The sequence below is a fragment of the Plectrocnemia conspersa genome, unplaced genomic scaffold (assembly GCF_051122295.1).
Source record: "Plectrocnemia conspersa isolate PC_06_02 unplaced genomic scaffold, ASM5112229v1 ptg000003l, whole genome shotgun sequence".
Lineage (NCBI taxonomy): Eukaryota > Metazoa > Arthropoda > Insecta > Trichoptera > Polycentropodidae > Plectrocnemia > Plectrocnemia conspersa.
The window spans coordinates 5,300,292-5,322,378 of NW_028277167.1; the positions used below are offsets into that span (position 1 = coordinate 5,300,292).

General features: G+C 30.7%; 1 protein-coding gene across 14 annotated transcripts in view; it reads left to right on the plus strand.

Moving 5' to 3' along the window:
- The window catches only part of Rbp6 (RNA-binding protein 6), a 1,186,203-nt gene that overhangs the window by 162,934 nt on the left and 1,001,182 nt on the right, over positions 1–22,087 (plus strand). The gene's annotated exons all lie outside the window — the stretch shown is intronic.

Consider the following 22,087-nt stretch of genomic DNA (forward strand, 5'->3'; position numbering starts at 1 on the left):
ACTTGTGTCGAGAATAAGAATGGGCGTTGAGATTAATAGCTGGTTGAAGAAAAAAAAACTTTGGAGGCAGTCCAATGAATAAATCAATCATGGTTCACACGCAATTATAATTAGGATAAATAATTAATTATTAGACGGCGGGGGTTCAGCGGCGCTAATTGCTCTTAGCGATTTATTAAGAGCTCCAAGTGCTTATGTATAATATTTTAATGGGCGTGCTGTAACGCGTTCAATTGTATTATGTGATGATTATTATATTAATATAGTTCAGCATTTATAATTTTCATATTTTTCGCTAGTGCAAATAATCTTAAATTTTAGTATATTTTTATAATGCAAATAAATTTTGATATAGTATTTTTTTATTTTTATAGATATTTGCTACAGCAAAAAGTAGTACATTATTTTGTGCATAAAATCATGGTCAATTTTAATTTTATTAAAATAATTCAAACTATGTATAGCACACAAAAATGGGTTATTTGGATAGATGTTCTCTAAAATATAATGCTGGTATCAAAGCGTCACGACTCACGATAAATTGGGAAAAATACCAAACCCAGCTCAACAGTGATTGAGAATCACGATCAATATTGCAGTAACATTAATGCTACATTGTAGACATTAATTGGAAATATCTTCAATTTTATTATTATTTCGATTTATATAGGCAACTTTAGATAGACGAATGACTCGCACATTTATCTCCCACGTTTCCCACGGCACAAATCGCTAGTGATACGCAACGGTGATATCGCATCGATCACCGGCACGCGCGTGTCGTGTGCTTATTCAGATTGAGTTTTAAAGTTTCCTTTTGTCGAATCCCTACAGGGCACCGCACCTAAATAATACAGGGTGTGCTGAAATTGACAGACGCTCCCCGAGCTTCGATGTTCGCCGCTGAATAACGAGCCCCTGGGGCGATCTGCGAGGATGGTTATGGATAGATAAAAAAAACATAAACGTATCGGCATGTAAGCAAACTGCCAAAACAGGATGTGCAAAGTAGCAATGAACATGTGAGGGGATGGTGTGAGAGTCGATTTTGGGCGTTTGTGTCAGAAAACAATTTGTTTCCGATTGTTGTTTGGGTTTGTCTGAGGAGATCCAAAATGCCTATCATCAACTGTTTAAATACATACATGTAAAATCGTTTTTTAATATTAAATTAATAAAACTTTATATTCGCCAAAAAAAAACATTTTTTTTCGGTGGTCCTTATAAGTGATAAACGTCTATTATTTTTTTCTAATTATTAATGCGATTATTTGGTCACAAGATTTCTCTTCCACTGTAGTGTGAATATACTGCGTGTGTTTTCATTTTTGAGACGCGTTGATTTTTCTTTTAATTTGTTCGAATGGTCGTTAGAGTGACCTCTAAATTGTAACTGAGATTTTTTAAAGAGGCATGTGCATTTAAATAAATACTTTGTTCCATGAAAAGAATTCTTTTTTTGTTTACGTTAGGGAAATATTCGCATTTTTTTAATCAGAAAAGGATTCGTGAAAGAGAGTTATTCATATGTTGTTCATTGTTCTGACTAATACTCGCTTGCACGTAATCTGTCTAATAGTAATTCACAAACTATTCGTTTTATGGAACAATTATTTTATATATTGCTCATTTAAATTGCCCTTATTATGTCAAATATAATCTCATTTTTTAAAAACTAGGTAGAGTACGCTTGGGATTAAGATGCCGGTTTGTTATTTTGTGCAAATACATGTATATGAGAGGGAGAAGCGATGTAGCGTGTACTTCGTTGTCTCGCTTTCTCTTTTAAGGACAGTCGCTGATTCGTCAACGCTGGTATTCGTCATTAAAGTGCAGTGTGGCACAGAAGTTCGATCTTCTCTAGTGATTTATTTTAAATAATTTTGTGTTGATATTGGTTTAACCCAGATATGCCCACTGTCCCATGGGTAGGTCACTAAACTCGTGCCACTGTTTTTTATTTATAAATGAAAATTTAAGAGAACAAAATTTCTTGGGCATATCTGGGTTAATTGATATCAATGCTTCAAATATACACTGTAAGTTATTCGTTCTCTTACCCGTGGATTAAAATATTTTAATTATTTTTCCATTAATCCGTACGTTGTTGGTTTTTTTACACTATTCTCTGTAAGGCTTAAAAAAGTTATTATTCTTATCGTTGCGCCAATGATATTTTTTTAATTTATTCAATGGATTCTAATGATTTAATAGAGTCGTCGAGCCATTAAACAATCTGCGAATAATTTCTTTTCCCATTTTATATCTTTTTGCTTTTAAAGAATAGCTAAAGACTTCATTATTTTTTTGACTAGTGAAAGATTTTGAATTTTGCAAATATTTAATTAATGACATCAATGTCTGGTTTCTTCTATTTTATAATATATTTTTAATTGTCCGTTGAAATTTTCAACTTATCTCAGATGTATGTATGTTAAATAAACATATATTTTCTTTAAAAATAAAAAAATTAAATATTCTGAGCGAAATTTTTTTGAGACACCCAGTTCACGCACACAATAACAAACCGGAATCCTTATCCCGAGCGTACTCTAGAAGTTATTGTCTTTATTTATTATTATAAAATATTTAAAATTGATAACAATACATGATATTTAGGTAATTCTTATCTATAAAACTTGTCATTTAGATTATAATCATGTATGCATATTTGAAATATCAGAAGATTAAATCTTATAAACAACTTTTATATTATGTATTTATTTTGAAATTTTAACGCTGAAGTGGTAAACACTTAATTGAGATATTCATATTATTTTCTGAAATATACGTTCGTGTATATTATACTTCAGACAAACATTTATTTATTTGAAGTTTCTATATAATTGATCGGTTTGTCTTTCGAGCAGTCCATGGTATTCAAAGTATTCAGTTTCACCATCGCATTTCGAGCGCGTCGATCTTCGTCTTTTTATTTTGCTTTTAATGTCCAAGATTCCATGTATTATATGAGAATATTCCGAATAACGTTTTCAGTACTATACCACAACATATAAAAGATTATTTAATAATGCTTTAGGAAGCTTTGTGTGGCTCTCTATTTTTAACGTCAATGTTATTATTGCATTATTAGTTTTCATTTACTTTACTAATGTTGTTGTAATTTTAATTAATACGAAATTAAAAAAACGTTTCAAGCTTGAAAAGATTAATAGCTCTTTATTTTGTCGCATCGTACTTTTTTATTTGCGTTAATAAATAATGAAAAGGATTCGTTTCGCTTTTATTTTGTGCAGAAAAAAAATAACGTAGACCACTATGAAAAACCGCACAATATTAATAATGTAAATTTTTAAAAGAAACAATTTAAATTTATTCTCTCGTATTTGCTCTCGGAATGTACGTTTTTTTATTATAATATATAAACGAAATTTTTAGCGCAGCGTGAGAGAATTTTCGGAAATGTACCCAGACGCAAGATGTAAATTTAATTTCGCGTTTCATCCTAGAGATAACGCAAATCTGGCGAAAGGCGCGTATGCAAAGTGTTAAAATTGTGCGTTTACAATTATAATTATTTAGCACGTTATATATAGGCGCTAAGATTGGGATGTTAAGTGTTGGTAACACACTTTTGTGAGTAGTTTATCCGACCCAAATGGATCTTCTAATTGGGTATTAATTACTGGGCGATTTACGGTAATGGATCGAGCAGCGGTTCTCAAATTCGCGACCATTTTTAAGCGCGTTAACCGCTAACGACACCAATTTCGCGGTTGGGCTCTGGAAATTTTTCATCTTGCTCAATTATCCCGGTTTAGATTTCGCAGCTGCACAGGTGCAAAGGGATCCGTCCTCTTACACGCGCTTTGAGCTTCCCAGTCTTTGCTTCCTTTGAGCGGGTAACGAGATCTCTTCGACAAATCGGCTTACCGCATCTGCACCGCGATAACTATATCCAAATAATATTGTTATGAAGGATTGTCGAAGGGGATGAATATACCTACGTAGGCGGTCGTAAACTCTCAACGGACGTATTATGGTATCATCACAAAAAGATCATCGTAAAACTGTCTTTCGTTTTGTGCTAAAGCCCCTGTAAGGATTCTATTTTTTCTGCGGCAATTTCGCATGTGGGTGTGTGTAATACACGAAAGGTATGCGGAATGCCTGTATGTAATGTCTGTTATGTAGGATTTAATATAAGGAGCCATAATGTTACAAAAGATTTATATTTTAAATGTATTTTATGTGTTGTACCATCGGTGATACAATGGGTTGAGTCAATGTGAACAAGAAAAAGGACGAAATATTGTTCCGGACCAAAAAAATGAATAATAAAAACTTTATGCTTGGTAGTATGAGATGTTCCTAAAGATTTGCTAAAAGTCAATCTCTCTGTTATTTACATATAACATGCTTTGCACGTGCGACTAAAATAAAATTAAATGTTGATAAGAGAGCATAGCAATGAGTTAATACCATATTCAATTATTAATACCAAAATGTCTGTATTTCCGGTTTTTTGGTATTGCAAAAATTAGTTAGAATATTGACATTCAATATTAAAAGCTTTAGTTGAAACAAACAATAGCTTTATAATTTAAATATTTGTGTCAAATTTAGTAACAAGCATTAAAATGTATTAATTCATTAAATTTTTAGCTTTTCATAAGCTAAGTTATTATTTTATTAAAAAGTATATTAAGCAAACAAAAGTAAACTTAATTTCCTCTTATCCCAATTGACCGACTCGCTGCGTCAAACAAGACAGGAGTCGCAAACAATCTAATTACAGTATTTTCATCCGCAGGACAAACACATTTCTCCCTGCGGCTTTGGAGCTTTCTTGTTAAAAAATCGCCAATTTTTCCGCGCGAAAATCCCACGCATAAGAAACGCCAGTGAAAGTCCCAGGTGCGAACGCTCTCAGTTTTGTTTGCCCATTATCCGTTTTTCGAACGGGATTTTTTACAAAAGTAAAATAATGAAAACACACATACAACCCTAATAACCTTAAGGTTCGGTCTTAATTTTTCAGGATGAGCCAATTGAACCCGCGGGGTCGCTTTAAGAAAAGCGATGAGTTCAACGTCTGGCGAAATCTTAGTTAAGTCGAATCGCAACAAAGCAAACGTCCGAGCAATCCGACCGGGGAATAAACTAGGATCCATTCGAAGAAAAGAGTTTTGAATTAAATCGTCATTGGTTGAAAGAACCGTCGGAACGACCACAGAAAGGGGAAAGTTATTTACATCATTCGGAACGAGCTGCATCGAAACGATCCATTCCATGGATTGAACGAGGTGTTGTAAAATAAAGCACCCGGTAATATAGGGTTTGCTTAGCAAGAAAATGGTTTATTTAATGAAAATAGCAATATTCAATAAACTAATATCAATAAACTGAAAATATTTAATAGTCGAATATCTCAAGATTGTTCTTAATTAAAAAAATATTATTAAAGAGTGCAAAGTATGCCATAACGAACTCTCTTTACGTGAGTGTGTATTTTTTTATACAAAATATTTTATTTTGATCTCTTTTATGTATTTTACATACATATGTTATGTAATACTTTTTTACGAATACATTTTAAATAAAATAAATGAATGTCTAAAATAATACGATATAGATTTTGATTGATTTTAATTTTTTTAGCCTAGAAAAGATTTATTTATTTTGTATTTTTTTTTAATGGTGTAAAGGCACCATAACTTTTAAAGCAACCCCGCCGCTAATGGGCCCTCATGCCTGACAAAAACGTCTTTTTGAACAATTTCTTACAAAAGAGCTGCAGCTTCGGAAAAGTTCGACTGTCAAAGGTTCACGGGGGTGTAATTGCGCGAGATAAATTCGGAATTTTGCCGTTTATGTCTCTATCTTGTTTGAACTTTACAATCTGTTAGCAGGCATCAGGACGAAGTGAGCTCTATCTGATGTGACGCTGCATAATGCAGTGCAACAGGAGAATATCATGTAAATGCACTGTATGACGATGGTTTGCATACAAACTTCCGGTGTTTGACGGTTTTCGTTGAATAACGGATCGATCGCGAATCTAAACAAGGGTCGACACTATGCATATTTCATGGGATATCTTTTAATTTAATATAATATAAAAACGCATTCAGAATATTAACGACAAACTCAATACAGGCGGCCCTCGACTTTTGCACATAATTGGTTCCTGAAAATGTGTGCGAATGTTGAATGTACGAAAGTCGAGGGAAGTAAAAAAAATTGAAATTGTGTGTATTTTAAAATATTTATTTATCAAGTAAATATAAGATGTTTAAGAGACACGTTAAAGTGGGGTTTGCGGGTGTTTCCTTTGAAAAGTTATCAAGAGTTAACTGTTTTCTTTTCTTCATATAGTATTTTATAACATGCTATGTTTTTATTGATGGCCCTACGCACTTGAGATATGCGTTCTCCATTGGGATCACAATCTTCCATAATATTTAAAAATTTGTCATGGTGCTTGAAGGCTTCATTCATATTTTTCATTATTAAAGAGTTTTCCAAAATAAACCTGTCTCATCTATATTAAATATTTGGCTAGAGGAATATGCTCCATTTTCAATAAATTTGGATAATTAGGAAGTAAATTCTTTTGCAGCATCTTTATCCGCATTAGTCGATTCTCCAGTGAATTTAATATTATGAAAAGAATACCTCATTTTAAAATTGTAAAATCAACCGTTACTTGCTTGAAAAACCGTGTTAAAATCTTTTTTTAATTTATCCTTCCAATCTTTGTGCAAACTAAGAGCTTTTGCTTGAATAATTAAAATACTCAGAGGGACATTTTTTTGATGTTGGTCAGCGATCTACGTTGACAAAGATTTTCCATTTCATCTATGTTTTTTTTTGCTGTGTTTTTTTGAAATATATCATTAAAAATTGTGGAAATATATCTTTATTTTTCACAATTTTGAACGTATTCTTTAATTATATTTTTTATTTTGCAAAATTGAACATGTCGTATTAAATTTAAAAAAAATGTTTTTTTTTTAAATGTGCGAAATAGCGAATTGTGCGAAAGTCGAACGTTCGAAAGTCGAGGGCCGCCTGTAAAAGCAGATAAAGTAATTTAAGCATTTGGGAATATTTAGGGCGAATTAAAATTAACCCTCAACATCTCAACATGTTATGTATTTTAAAAATAATATGTCCTAAAAAGCTTTTAGAAATTAAATACATATTTAAATTAATTCTATAACATTTAATATCAATGGCCTAGAAATGAGGCGCCTATTATTTTAACTTATAAAAAAACATTCTGGATTCACAGTGCTTTATATTTCTCGAAAAATAACATTTATTATTATCACTTCTGGATCAGATCGATCTACTTCGATTGATAACAAAGAGTCGAGTTACGAAGGAATTTCGGACTCCCGAATAGTAAAGAAAATTATAAATAACAGCTGTTGCACCTTAACATTTTTTATATTTCGAACATGATAAAACATATTTTTGATATATTAAAAAAACGAGATATAAGTTCGCCGATAGGCAAATTTTATGGCGTAACTCTGTGGAAAGCTGCCATACATTTTTGCAATCTGTCGATTCTCACGCGGAGCGGTTTATTTTACGATTATTAATGTAGTTCTTAAAGTTAATATTTTTTGCCATTAAAAATAGCATGCATGTTTATAAACATTTGTCACAGACTTATCCTATCTTATGCAGCGGTTATAAAACATTTAAGAATATTCGTACAAATATAATTTTTACTTAAAAAAGGCTCTATGAATATTTTGAGAAATCAGAAAATTCTGGATTTTTATTTTTGAAAAATTAAAAACCAAAAATTATACAATGATTGCACAATGCAAATATATTTAATTTATATATTAACAAATGGCCTTGAACAGGCAAACAGGCTAGTATTTGTATTATACATAATTGCTTCAAGTTATTTTAACTGCCACAACCGCAAATTAATTCCATGAACAATGAACGTTTAATCGACTCTAACTCAATAGCTATTAATCGAGCCAGTTTATTAACTATGCGGAAAACACATACCGAAGCGTTTGGCGATGTTGGATAAAGGGCTGTTTAAATATGTTTTCAACATTTAAAAATAGTAATTATAAATTAGTATTTTACTGTAAATAGCCTATGAATGAATCGTTGATAGAATATTATTTATATACGGGAAGGAAATCATTTAGGAAGTGGTACGCTTGAGTGGTTTTTTCGACTAAATCGCGATAAAAGAAAATTCAGCAAAGAGGTCTTTATCGAATATAGACCGTTGAGATTAAAATAAGGGATCTAAATTAATCCGCGTGTATCGTGCCTGCGTTCTAAGGGGCGGAAAATTAATTTACATTTTGATTTGTTTTTGTTTTTTCACATACGTTGATTATTTTGGCTCGACGAACATTTTATTAGACGTTCTTTATAAATATCAAAAGCTCTATGATATATATGTATATAATTACTTCTACCCAACATTAATGACAAACATATTATCTATACTAAGTTTATAGAATTATTTTTAACACGCAATCATTATTTTTTAATATTCATTGGTTAAAAAAATGTTATAATTAAAACCAATCTGAAAAAGTAAAGGCATACAATGTACAATGTATTACAGTGAAGTATATTATATTTTGTAATTATACTTATAGACAGGGCCGCCGAGAGCTAGTTCGGGCCCTGGGTAAACAATCATTCCGGGCCTCATGACAAAAATGGCATTTTATATATTTTTTAACATCATAAAAGCTAACCCTTCTTATGCTACAAATAAATATAACAATTAGCTACTGTTGCAGTATATTTTCTAAACTAACATTTTATGGGAAATATTTTATTTCGGCATAAAAAAATATTTACTTGATATTTAGTCGTGTTTTCTTTGCTGCTCAGTGTTGCCATATAGTAAACTTCCAGTCCATGTCAATAGCAATAAAATCGTGTCATAGCGGTGAAATCGCTCGGTTATCAAGCGTTTATATAAAGACTTTTTAAAACAATAATATGAGTGAGATTTGAATAAAGCACATCTAAACCGAATTTTGCCCAATAGGAAAGCGCAAAAAACAATTATCCCTTCACAGAAGTCAAAAATCCACGTCAAAAGCAATAAAATCGTGCCGTCGCCGTCGCAGTGGGAACGCTCGTTACCGAGCGTTCCCACTGCAACAGCGCCGACCCGATTTTATTGCTTTTGACGTGAATTTTTGCCTTCTGAGAAGTGATAATTGTTTTTGCGCTTTCCTATTGATCAAAATTCGGTTTGTATATACTTTGATCAACCCAATTATATTTTAATTCTATAGTATATCAGTAAGAATAGCTATTAAATTTTTTAAAACATAGTGTAATATCGAAATGCAGACAAACTATGAAGCAATATTTCTTATTCTGCTTAATTTTCCTCTAAAAGATGTGTTGGCTAAGTTTGTATTTTGGACCAAATGCAAGTACGCTAACTATAATAAGTTTTAGAACTTTCATTAGGTTAGGTTTGGGTTTGAATAGCAAATGCACGTTTCGCAACTGTGAAATTGAGTTTCATAGACATTTTAGAGCAGCATATTAGCGCTTATCAGTTAAATTATATTTTCGCTATTAGAAATATATATCTACTGGTGAAAATTAAATTTGGAATTTAGTTGTGAAAATACATTACCTAAAAATACACATTCACTGTAACATTTATTCATCGGATGTAAATAAATAATAATAATAATTGAAATATATATGGATATTACTACATATGGAAAAAGTTTATTAGCACCTGCGAAATAATTTATTTTTTCACCGGTGAAAATATATATTTACTCGTGAAAATGTATTCCGATATGATTTTACTAAAATGACATGTTTTAAAAATATTTTGAAATGTTTTTTCTACATCTTCTTTTATGAATAACCATGAAACTGAATGTTTTATTTATTTATTTTGCTGCATTTAATCAAGTTGTCAAATTATCGATAGTGCAATATATAAAAACATTTAATTTATATAATTCAGCTGGTGCTGTTGTTGATTTTTCGATATTTCTTTGCTTCTTCCTTAGGTATTCGATCTGCATTTTCAGATCGAATACCTAAATTTACTGCTACTAATTTACAATCGTTGATTATTTCCTCTCCTGTCTAATATGATAAATTAACAATAATTTGCAAACAACTTTTAACCGAAACGGTTAAAATCTGTTCCTTTAAATAATATTTTTTATTGGTACTACCTAGAAAGTGAGTGCTTTTGAAGGCAATGTTCCGCTGCTTTTATTTCTTGTATGTGTAAAAAGGGCTGAAGGAACTTATACATGAAATACATCAGTACATACATTTTAAACAACTGTAGTTTAGTTCAGATTTATTATTTGGGGCCGGTTTTTACTTTTTTATACATATTTTTGCTATGATTTTTTCGGGCCCCTCAAGAAGAACAGGCCCTGGGAATTTGTTCCTTCTCGGCATGCTTGGTTATATGGCAATAAGGCATTTTTTTACATAAATAGATCTTAGCAGTTTATAAATACGGAGTAAGAAATAACCTTAGGATACAATATCTTTGACATAAAATGGGTGTTTTATCAAAGTACTAATGATACATTTTATAATTTACCTTTGTGCAAAATTGTGATACACATAGCTTAGATAACTAGTAGCAATTCTTATTATTTTGTTTAAAAAAATATTTCTAAATGCCACAATGGCTAATGTCTGACAGGCTTGAAACATTGTTACTTTCGCTTAATTGCACCGCTTTATTACCGCGTCACCACCGTGACACCTCAAGCCCCAGAATCACACCTATTGTGGTAGCCGTAACTCGAGCCGCTGTTTTAGAACCGTCGAGCGTGAAACTGTGTAGCGAAAAAATAATGCACAGAATGCGGTCGCACTTCTCACGGCGGCGAAAAGTGTTTCAAAAAGTCACACGTGAGAGTTTCCAGATCGGAAAATTTCAAAATACGGAATCGTCGAGAAACTTTGATGCAATAGTAAAGTTTTGTGAAAATTTTCATACATAGTAAACGTATTTAAATGTTGTGTATTGCTCTGCGCGCACGACGTAACTTCTCCCAATGGCGTCAATACGCAAATAAAAATGTATCGAATTTTGAACAAATTTACAAGCAACGTTTTCAAAATATGACAAATAATAAAAGTTATGCTGTTGGAGATTATTTCTAAAAATGGATTAAATGCATTCGACGCGCGTATATCTCACGGAATTCATTAAGATGATTTATGATTGTTGACGTTCCATAATTTATATTTTTGTACTTAATTAGAAGCTCATCTATTAAGAGACTTTCAAGATATTTCACTTCCAAGCGATCAAGATTTAAGTATTTTTAAATCAGGTTAAAATGTTGTTTTGGCTTAGGCAATTAAGTTTACGCTTCACTTGATGTGTGCTTATCTTAATCGATAATGAACGTTTAATGGAATTGAGCTAGAAATAGTAGACAAAGTTAGAGAATTTAGATTGAATTATGGAAACGGCAATAGTTAACCTTGTGCTTGTTTGTCAATTGACTTCTGAATTCGAATTTCAAAACAGATAAAAGTAACGGCTTCTGATTTGAAAGTCAAATTGGCGTCTGACTTTGCTTTATACCTGTATCCCTAATCCTACGGTTATATTATAAATACAGTCTGGTGATTATTTAAATCTATTCGAATGTCGCCGGCAATGTTACTGGATAAGTCGAGCGTTCACGCTATTTTTAATTTCGCTATTTGTGTATTTTGTAAATATAAAATAAACAATTCTTGAATTAATTTAAATAAAATAATCAATAATAAAACAGTAAGTTGTAGAAACTTCTGTTTATTATGCATATGTACACATAATGCAACACTTGTCAGATCAAACGAATGATCAAAGAGCTTAAAGCATGTCATGCAAAAGAGTGGCTTTAATTTATAACACATTATAAATCTGTTTAAATAATGTACAAACTGTATATTATTTTAATTGATTGTGTGATTATTAGAATGGCATATTATGATTAATAATATAAATAAATGGACTAATGAATGATAAAATATAATAATTACATAACATATATTATATTATATATATATTATATACATTTTTTTTTTAATTTTACTGTTACGTGTGACATTGTTTATTTAATGTTAAAAATGATTAAAACATGTCTTTTTTATAATCAATGATACTATCATAAATAAGCAAAAAATATAAGAGTGTGTAAAAAAAACATATTAGACATATCCGTGAAATATATAAGTTATAACTTTAAAATATAAAAAAGTAAATAAATAAAAATAATAAAGTTAGTAATTTTTATTACAAATTTTTTACAGTAAATTTTTTTTTATTATCAAAATATTAAATAAAATTTCAAAATTTATTACTTTAATATGTCATATGTATGAATATTTGAAAAATAACTATTAACTGTTCAAAACCAAATTTAACCTTAATTAATCAACCAATTTCAACTTGACCTTACGAAAGTTAAAAAAGGTTATGTAGTTTTTGGTTAAATAATTTATTAGTTGTGCGATTCAACAGCAAATGGACGTTTTGAAACTGTCAAATTAAGCTTCATATAATTTCACTTGCACCTTCAAGTTAAATTATATTTTTTGTAAATATATGTATTTATCAGATATATTAAATTATATTTATACCAGTAAAAACATACTTAATTACCGCTATTTTTGAAGCAAAAGTACAATATTATACTACTTATAATATAGCATTAGTATTATAAAAATCATTTTGTATACAAAGTACTAAACATTTTTATACTATTAATTTAGCAGTTAATATTTCAAATATCTTTATTAATAATAATATATTATGAAACTAATAAATTTAAAAAGCGATCAAAACCAAACGAGACAATAATAAAAAACACTTTAATATGGCTGAAATCAATTTGTTATTTATTTTAGAATAAAGTTACCTTATCTTTTTGGCAAAAATACAATAGTATATATTCTATACAGCTATAATGTAAATTTTATTCGATAAAAAGTATCATATGGCAAACACATTCGTATTCGTACTAAACATTTTTTCATTTCAATATCCTTATTTTAATAAATAATCTAGAAAGTACGCTTTAGATTTATTTAAATATATAAATTTTGATGCAATAAATATTCAAGATGATTTAAGAAAAAACTGTGATAGTAAAATTTTTGAAAAATAAAAATAATTTTTTTGAATTTTTTTTTTATTTTGTTTTAAAAAATACAACAGTAAATTTTATACATCACAAAACTTATAATTCTGTAAATAAAGTGTCAAATTTATATGTATTTATTTTATACTAAAAATTTTACATTTTCTATTTTATAAAATCGTTATTTATTTTAATAAATTTAAAATTTAGTTTTTCAATAATTCAATTGCTAAGATCTAGTAATTTAATTTAGACTAATTATTTAAAAATATTTTGTATATTATTATTACGATAGAAAAAAATAACATTTTGTACATTTCTTTTATTGATGTTTATACTACAATTCTTTTGTTTTTAAAACTCTTAGTATTAAATTTATTTTATATTGATTTAATACGTATAATCATTTTTTGTTGTTAAATATATATGTATAGAATATTCTCTACGAGCTAAAAAAGATTAATATTAAAGATTTTTTTAATACTGTGATAATCGATCAAAATTATATTATAATAATTACTATCGATTCGTTCTCCCAGATACGATATACATTTAAGGACGGAATAGCGTAATCCATAACGTTTTAGACTAGTAACTCTGAGGTTGTGGGTTCGAGCCCTGGGAGTGACACTCGCATTTTTATTTATAAAAATGCGCTAATAATAAAAAAACGACCCCAGCTGTAGTGACATATGTTGATTATAAATTGTATAGCACATAATAATTTGTAATTAATATTATAGGTGTCACCGATACCCAGAATTTCAGTCTGGTGGTTAATACTTACTTATAGGTATTCATTATGTCTGGTTGATTGCCTCAGTTGGTACAGATTTGCCCGTTGTAATGCATTGGGCTTACGCCTGTCAGGTTACAACGGAAGATTTAATAATAAAAAAAAACAGTTAGGTCAATATAGGATTCGAACCCAGGTCTTCAAGGTCAATAGTCAGCGACTATAACCACTTATCGTAGTGGTTATTGAATATTACGATTAATTTAAAAATATTTTTTTAAATTAATCGTAAAATTTGAGAGTAAAATAATTAAACTTGATGTTGGATGAAAAAATAGTTAGTAATATATATTTAGTAAATACAACAATAAAGGTAAAATAATTTTGTTATTTACATATATATATATAGTTTTATTTTATTTGAGGTAAAAATACAACTGTAAATTATGTTTTTAGGCTTAGTATAAATTTACACATTTTGTATTTTGAAAATATTTATTAATAATATTAATTAAAAAACTTTTATTTTAGTATTGCAATAAATTGGATCTATCGTATAAAACAAGCTTAGCCAATTATACGCAGATTAGGCAGCTGCTGGAGTAGTATTTTATTGTTTTAGTATACGTTGTTGAAAAATGAAAGGAAATATAAGCGGACGAGGCGCCGCCGGTCGTCGTCTTCCAAAAAATGTGTTGCTTTACGCCACCATCGCGTCAGTATTATTAGAGTGGCAACTAGTTTTTTAACATATTAAATAAATCGCCCCCCCCCCCACACAGTAAAAGTGTAATTAATTTTTTTTTTAAATTTTGTCGATAAAAAACCGCAAGGAATTTTACTAAAAAATAAAAACAAAACCTATTTTGGAAAAAATAATATTGATGAAAATAAAATCAGTTTTTTTTTAACGTTGTGAATTCACGTTTATTATTAAAACAAATTTTATTTAATGAATTTTAGTTGTCTTATAGCTTACGTTATATAGCTTAAAATGGCAACAGAGGCATGTTTTTACCATGGATAATTTTAACAAATTATATTCAAATAAATAAGAAAACCACGTCATCTGCATATTTAACCTTGAACTTGACGCTTCGTATTCAGAATAATAAAATATCAGAAACCGGACCAGTCTGTCATTCAAACGGTCACAGGCGACAGTCACTACGTCAATGGTTGTGCGACACCGAGCGTGGATAATGCGGAATATATTGAAAACCCAAATCCGTATACTTTTCAATGACCCTCGTTTGCATAAGAAGAGAAACCCGTAAATCGACCGAGAGTCAAATTTTCCTGGCCACATTCGGAATTTTGATGCGTCCCTCTGTCCCTGTGCCTAGTTAACGTCGTTTTGGTGTCGTTACGATGGCACCTGTGCTGCGGACGAGACTCGTGCTGCGTATGTTTATTTTGTCATTATCTCGAATTACCATATTTGTGTACAATGTGCACGAGTCGCCGCAATTGACGCTAAATTGCCCAGAATATGGTGAATGGGCGCGGTTGAGATGGAAATTTATTTGAATATCGTAAATACTTTCTCGGGTAAAAATATCAAAAAATGCTTCAGTAGACACAATTGAATAGTGGGTATTTATTTAATATGCTAAATTTCTCTTGAGCTTTCGCTCTTACTAAGTGAGTGCCTTCTTAGCAAACCACCAAGACTTCTACTCTTTAGTTTACATGTGTATATAGATAGTGTTAAAACTATATCATTCAATAATAATACATTTAAAATATATACGGCATCAGTTACTATATGCATATTGGTTGTCTCGACGTACTCTTCTAATCTCTCGCATCTTCCCAGCATTCATCCATCTAGCACTCGTGACAAATGCTCTTGCAATGGTTGCCCACGTTCACTACATCTTGCAGCTCTTGGTGTCAACGCGTATTATTTCCAACAGGCAGACACCGCTTCTGTTTCGCAGGGTCTAAAGTGCTTCAACTGTCGCGGGAGTTGACAACCTTTGGAGCATCTTTTTCGCAGCGTATATGCATAAAAAAAGCTACATAACCTTTGTGTGAGCTCTGAGAAATGCAGGCAGTGTTTGAAACGTACAACTTGTCATTGATTTTTTTTAATATTAAATTATATTAATATTATCTTACCCAGACGATCTGCTATCAATGCATAAATTTAACCAACGAATTGAACCATTATTAAATAATTAATTCGTTTATGCGTGTGCTTAATCTACGGTTCAACAGTCCTGTACGCTAGCGCTGAAAGTTAACTAACTGTTAAAACAGATATGCCATTGTGCAAAACCATCGGTTTGAGAATCCGTCGGTTCAAATGTATTTTCGTACATACACATATACTTTTGTTATAGACTGAGCAAACAAGTTTGTATTTTTAAAATGCAAATAAAAGTTTGACGACGTGTGAACGACGTTTTCAAAGGAGCGAACTGCATTATGATGATAATCGCGACCCGGCGACTAGCGTGCTCAATCATTAAACAACGCATTCGTATTTAACAACTATAGTTTCTTTCACGCCTAACTGTCAATTTATGTTAATAACAGGTCTTTGTTGTTTGTTTCAGGTGAGGATAGGCTATAGAATCGACCAGAAAAAATAAATGTTAACGGTAATCAAAGAGACGGCGAGTGCATCCAATGGTTCTGATGGTTCGACTGGCAATTAATTGTTTACTATGAATTGTAAGTACTCTTAGATTTTATAATGAGAAAATTAATTTTAATTAATTTATTCTTATTATTTAAATATAATTTAAAACCGCTTCTTCTATATTGTATAAGTGAAATGATTCTCAACTATGGGTATTATTTTTTTATATTATATATAAAAACAATTATAAATAGTGTATCAATATTTCACGAATGCCGAAAAGGTCGAAAAGTTAATATATATTTTAATGACTTATGTCTTTGGTGTAATTTCTACTTAGAAATTTGCTTAATAATAGCATCGTGAAATAGAACTGGTCCCACATCTACATATAATCCTTCATTTTTTGCATCCTGAGCTATGGAGTGAACAATTCAGATATTTTATTTGTAAAGCCACTTACAAATTTAAGAATGGAATTTAATAGCGGCTTAGCTGCTTATAACTTCCTCACTTTTTCCAAGAGCTGGCGATGATTAATCAAACGATGCTTGTCACCCAAAATGTCTTGGCGTGTCACCTTTGATACGCATGTCATAGGTTGGTCGTCACATTTATAAACTATGAGCAAAACGATTGATATTTGCTTTCAGGCAAAAAGGTGGTTCAAAAGATCTAATAAGCGGTGATTTTTAGAAGTTTTTAAGTCAATAAATGCTCTCTAGCAATATATTCTGCATACGGCAGAATTTGTCTCATATAATTTTATTTTCGAATCTCGGACCACCTTTTCGAGAGCGATGTTGAAGAGCAACCAAGCAATACTAACAATGGACTGTTTCAGTTCATTGTTAGTATTGAATATTTCCGAGACATCATTTTGTATTCGTACTCTGCACCACACCTGCTTCATAATGAGCTTTGTGAGCCTGGTGAGTTTATCCGGGATGTCAAACTCTGCCATTGCCTCGTAAAGTTTTTCTCTATTTACCGCATAATAAGCAGTTCTGAATAGGGACGCCATTTAGGGGCGGAGGCCCTTGAATTTGGCCAGGAAAATGCATTTCATTTAATAAATCGAAAGATTAAGAAAAACGACCACTGCATGATGTAATTTTCCAACCAACCTAGAAAAAGATTAAACGATTTACCTGATTCTAAACCAGAATTTCTCGGGTTATTTAAAAACAATATAACAAAATAATAATATTTATAGTGGATACGCAATTTGTGTTATATATTATTTTTATAGCTTTGCTTAAAATTACTTTTAATTTAGAAAAAATAGCCTTACTGGTGTTACTTTAAAATGGGTCTAATTAATTGTATATGGATTAAAACTATTTGCATAGTTTACGCGCTCTTTTTATTAAATATCGGTCTAAGGGCCACAATGGCGGCAAGTGCGAAGTTTCAAAATATGTTTATTCAATGTAAGCTTGGTTAGGTCTAGGTTTTTAACGTTTGTTTTCCATTTGATGTATTACCCTCTTCATTTAGGAGAGGTGGTGGCAAAGTTTTTCTACGTTCTGTGAAAGTAATTCGGTTAATTTTAATTTTCCACCTCTCAAAATATTTATTTGAGATTTCCAAAGAATTGAGTATTTTATTCACGATTGGTTTAAAAACATAATCACTAGTTGAAATAGCTTTATCGTCAGCATACAAAGATAAATGCGTATTTTTTATTTTTGGGATGTAGTTCGTATACAATATAAAGAGGAACGGTCCGAGTAAACTTCCCTGAGAGAGATTTAAGTGCTAATTATTTAGTGAAACAACATAACTTCTACTTTTCATGTATGAGCGTTGTTTTTATGTTGTTAATGAATCAAACCGTCATGCCATACTGTGTCGAAAGCTTTTTCTATATCTAACATCAAAAGTCCCGTACTCTTTTTCATATTAGCGCAAAATGCTCCGTTAAAATATTAAGTTGCTGTGTTGTAATGATATGTAAATTCCAGGAAGGTGTTTAATCAATGTGTTATCAATTCTAGCAATTCCAAGTTTTTAATAACATTTAAATTTCCCGTGGGCTAATTTTGTGAGTTAAATCGTTATCTACTGCGGATGCTTCTATTTTTATCATTAATCTACTTACGTCGTTTTAGTTTTAGTGTTTAAAAGTTTTAATAAGTTCGTACGATACAAAAAAAGCGTCAGCTAACATTTTAATTGTAATTTTAATTAATTTAATAGTTGATGGGGTAAGTTTTATTTAAAACTTTTACGCGTCAGCATTGATAATATTTTTGCTTGTTGGTAAATAATTAATATCATCGTCGATAGTTTTAGTGTCTGTTGGGGCATAGTTCTGTCGTCCAACTGCTATACAAAACTCGACAATACTCTTGAAACCCTTCCAATCTGAATTGTTATATTCAAAGACAATTTTATGAATAACCTCTGCGTCACACTTCAGTGTAAAAACTTCACAGGAAGGTGGTCTGAGGACAGAGCATATCTGAGGTCTGAACATTGACCTTAACCAACGCGATATGCGGTTCGTAGGGTAATGCGTTAGTGATTTTGGAAAATTTAAAATTGTATTCGTGTCGTTCCGGATCGATTCACACCAGAACAATTCCAATGCATGTGTCTGGCGTTGAAATCTCCAGTTATAATAACCGAATCCCTAAGAGCAAACACCGCATCGAGATCATTAGAAGTAAATTACAACATGGGAAACTATTTACTGGGACAATTACTATTATCCTATTTTTATGCTTAATTTTCATCGCGACGGTTTCTTTGTTAGTTGTGTCTATATGCTAATAAACATGCATTTTTACAAATATTTATTAAAATCTCGTGTCTGAGATTATTGAGCCAGAAATTAATGTATCAAGAACGACGTAAATTGGTTAAGGTCTACGGACTACATAAGTTTAAGAACCGGTGCTTTGTAAGGTTTTTTGCTAATGCAGATTTCAGTTCTAACACATATTTATTATTTTTGCTTAAGATTTTTAGGTTGTTTGTATTATATGTATACCATCTTTGATTGTTTGCTTTTTTGACGTTTGAGACTCGCGCTCACATTTTTGCCATTACCAGTATGTGATCCGAGTTAACATTTACGTCTCTGAAACTTCTTACACCCAGATCCTTACTTATGTAGCCATTTTGGTTAATTATTGAACTTTATTGTTCCGGAAACAATTTGAAATTCAACGTGATTCATGACTTTTCGGCAAATCGTTGCCTCTGCCTTTTATAACCCACCTTAATATCATATTTAAAATTAACCCCACAACAGACAGCCATCGGGAAGACAATACGCCACTTTTGTTTTGCCGTCTAATTTTCTTAATAAGCCAGCATCGGGGTCGCTGAATAAAGCAAGCCAATCGGAAATGGCTGGCAATTAGCCGGCATTGAATTAAAATTGCGGCTGTTTTATGTACAAAATAGACGATTAATATTCACATCATCCGCAGTCCGAGTCGACTTCCGAGGGTCTCGCGGGACCTCCTCCGTCATCTTAAGGGAGGATAATTAAAAAGGAGAACGCCTCCCGGGGGTCGAATCGATACACGGTCTCGTCGTCATCGGGACGAGAGGAGTCTTTAGTGATTTTAATGGTTTAATTACACTGTGTTGCCGAGGAAATAAACCGGCCCCCGTTTAAGTGTTTCAGTTAATTTCCCTTAATTACAGCCTGTCAAGGATGCTTAAACGTTTTTGTGATATTGTAACCCCGCGGCCGATTATAATAATCGCCTTCTCGAGGCGCACCCCCCGACAGAATTTCGTCATCCGGTCTTGTGCTGAGCTAAATGTGTAAATTATACGATTTGTTTTTTTGCGGCAGATTAAAAGCAAGTGTGTCGCTGAAACTTGCAACCGAGCGGCATAACTTTGAGGTTTAGTGTTGTATTGATGATTTGTGGTGTGCAGATGAATATAACTCATTCGTATGCATTTTATGAAAGGTCAGAAATATTATTTTTGGTTGAAAAGAAAGAAACCATTCGGATCATAAACTGGGTATTAAACTGCACATATATATATAATGGCAATAAACAGTATGTATGTGTTCCATATGTTAGGTACATAAGTATATTATCTTGAGTAGCTGAAGTAACGCATTATTACAGAACTTTCAATACCTAATATATAATACGATATTCATCTGTAATATTATAGAAATTAAGTAAAATTTATGATTATTGATATGGTCTTCTAGGTACGATATAAATTTATATACTCCATAATTCTGTTTATTTTCACTATCTATCGTGATGTTGCATGAATATACAATAAAAAAATACATAATTACAACTGCAAATATAAAAATGCGTTAACGATGTTATTTTATATCAAATAACAAGATGAAAACTTTGTATGTTTAATTTTTTTCTTCTGTAATATACTTTATTATTTAAATTATTTTGACATATATTATATTTTTGTTGATCGATTGTGTCATCTTATGATGTTGATGTTATTTTGAAATTATCATATATATGATCTGAAACTATTTAAACATCAGGAAAAACAATCTTGCTAACGTTATATACATATTTATAGAGACATTCATAGTACTCGTTTAAAAAAAATAATGTACTACAAATTAAGTACAATTTATATATATTAAATTTCCCAAAGATATTAAAGTTTATTTGTATAAAATAATTTTATATGGTAATATTAAACGTTACATTATGAAATTACGCAGAAAAAAATACACGTGACAAAAATACACACGCAGTAAATTTCCCACTGCAGTAACATATTTAACCCAGTTTGCATATAATATTTTCCTTTTTTTTTACAAAAAAAATTAGTAATGTATGTATATACATTGGTATAAAATACATAGTATTTTTTATTCTATGTTAAATATTTATATTAATTTAATTATTTTTGGTTGTTAATTAAATCAAAAAAACTTTTATTATACCTTTTCTTCGACTTTATAATGAATAGCAAGTACCTATGGACCATTTATAACGTTTGTCGAAAACTTATCTACAAATACAAAATTTCAAAATAAAATATAATGTTGGTCTTTTAAAAAGATTTTATTACAAAACATATTTAAAAACGATAATTTTTTTAGAAAACAACGAATTAGAAATTTAAAACTTTACAATTTTTTATATTAAATAATTTTTCATTTGCCATTATATATATTACCTACCCTAGTTTTTCTTATATTTTGAAAAAGTTGGTTGAAATCGTAGAATCACTCATATAACGTAATTCAATCAAAATCTTAATTTAGACTTACAACGTTATTCGCGTCGAATATCAATTGCATAAATTTTATGAACAAAAATGTGAAAAAATTATAGTAAATCAATTTATTTAAGCCTTAAACTATTAACCCTTTGCGCTCGTAAGTCGACTATGTGTCGACATCGTATTTCAAGGGTTGCACTCGTACGTCGACAAAACTTTGAATGCATTTATTGGCTTTGTCTTCGAGCTAATTTTGCCAATTTAAATTTATTAATGAACAAAAAACTTCTGTTAAACACATTTCAGTAATATTGAATTTTCAACTTATGCAAATAACTCAATAATCTTAAATTTACGAGTGTTAGTTTATTGTAAAATTTTTCATCGGAACATGGCCGGACCGAGCCGTGTTAAGACCGCATAACGCTTACTTGACAGTTTTACGTTATCAATTATTCC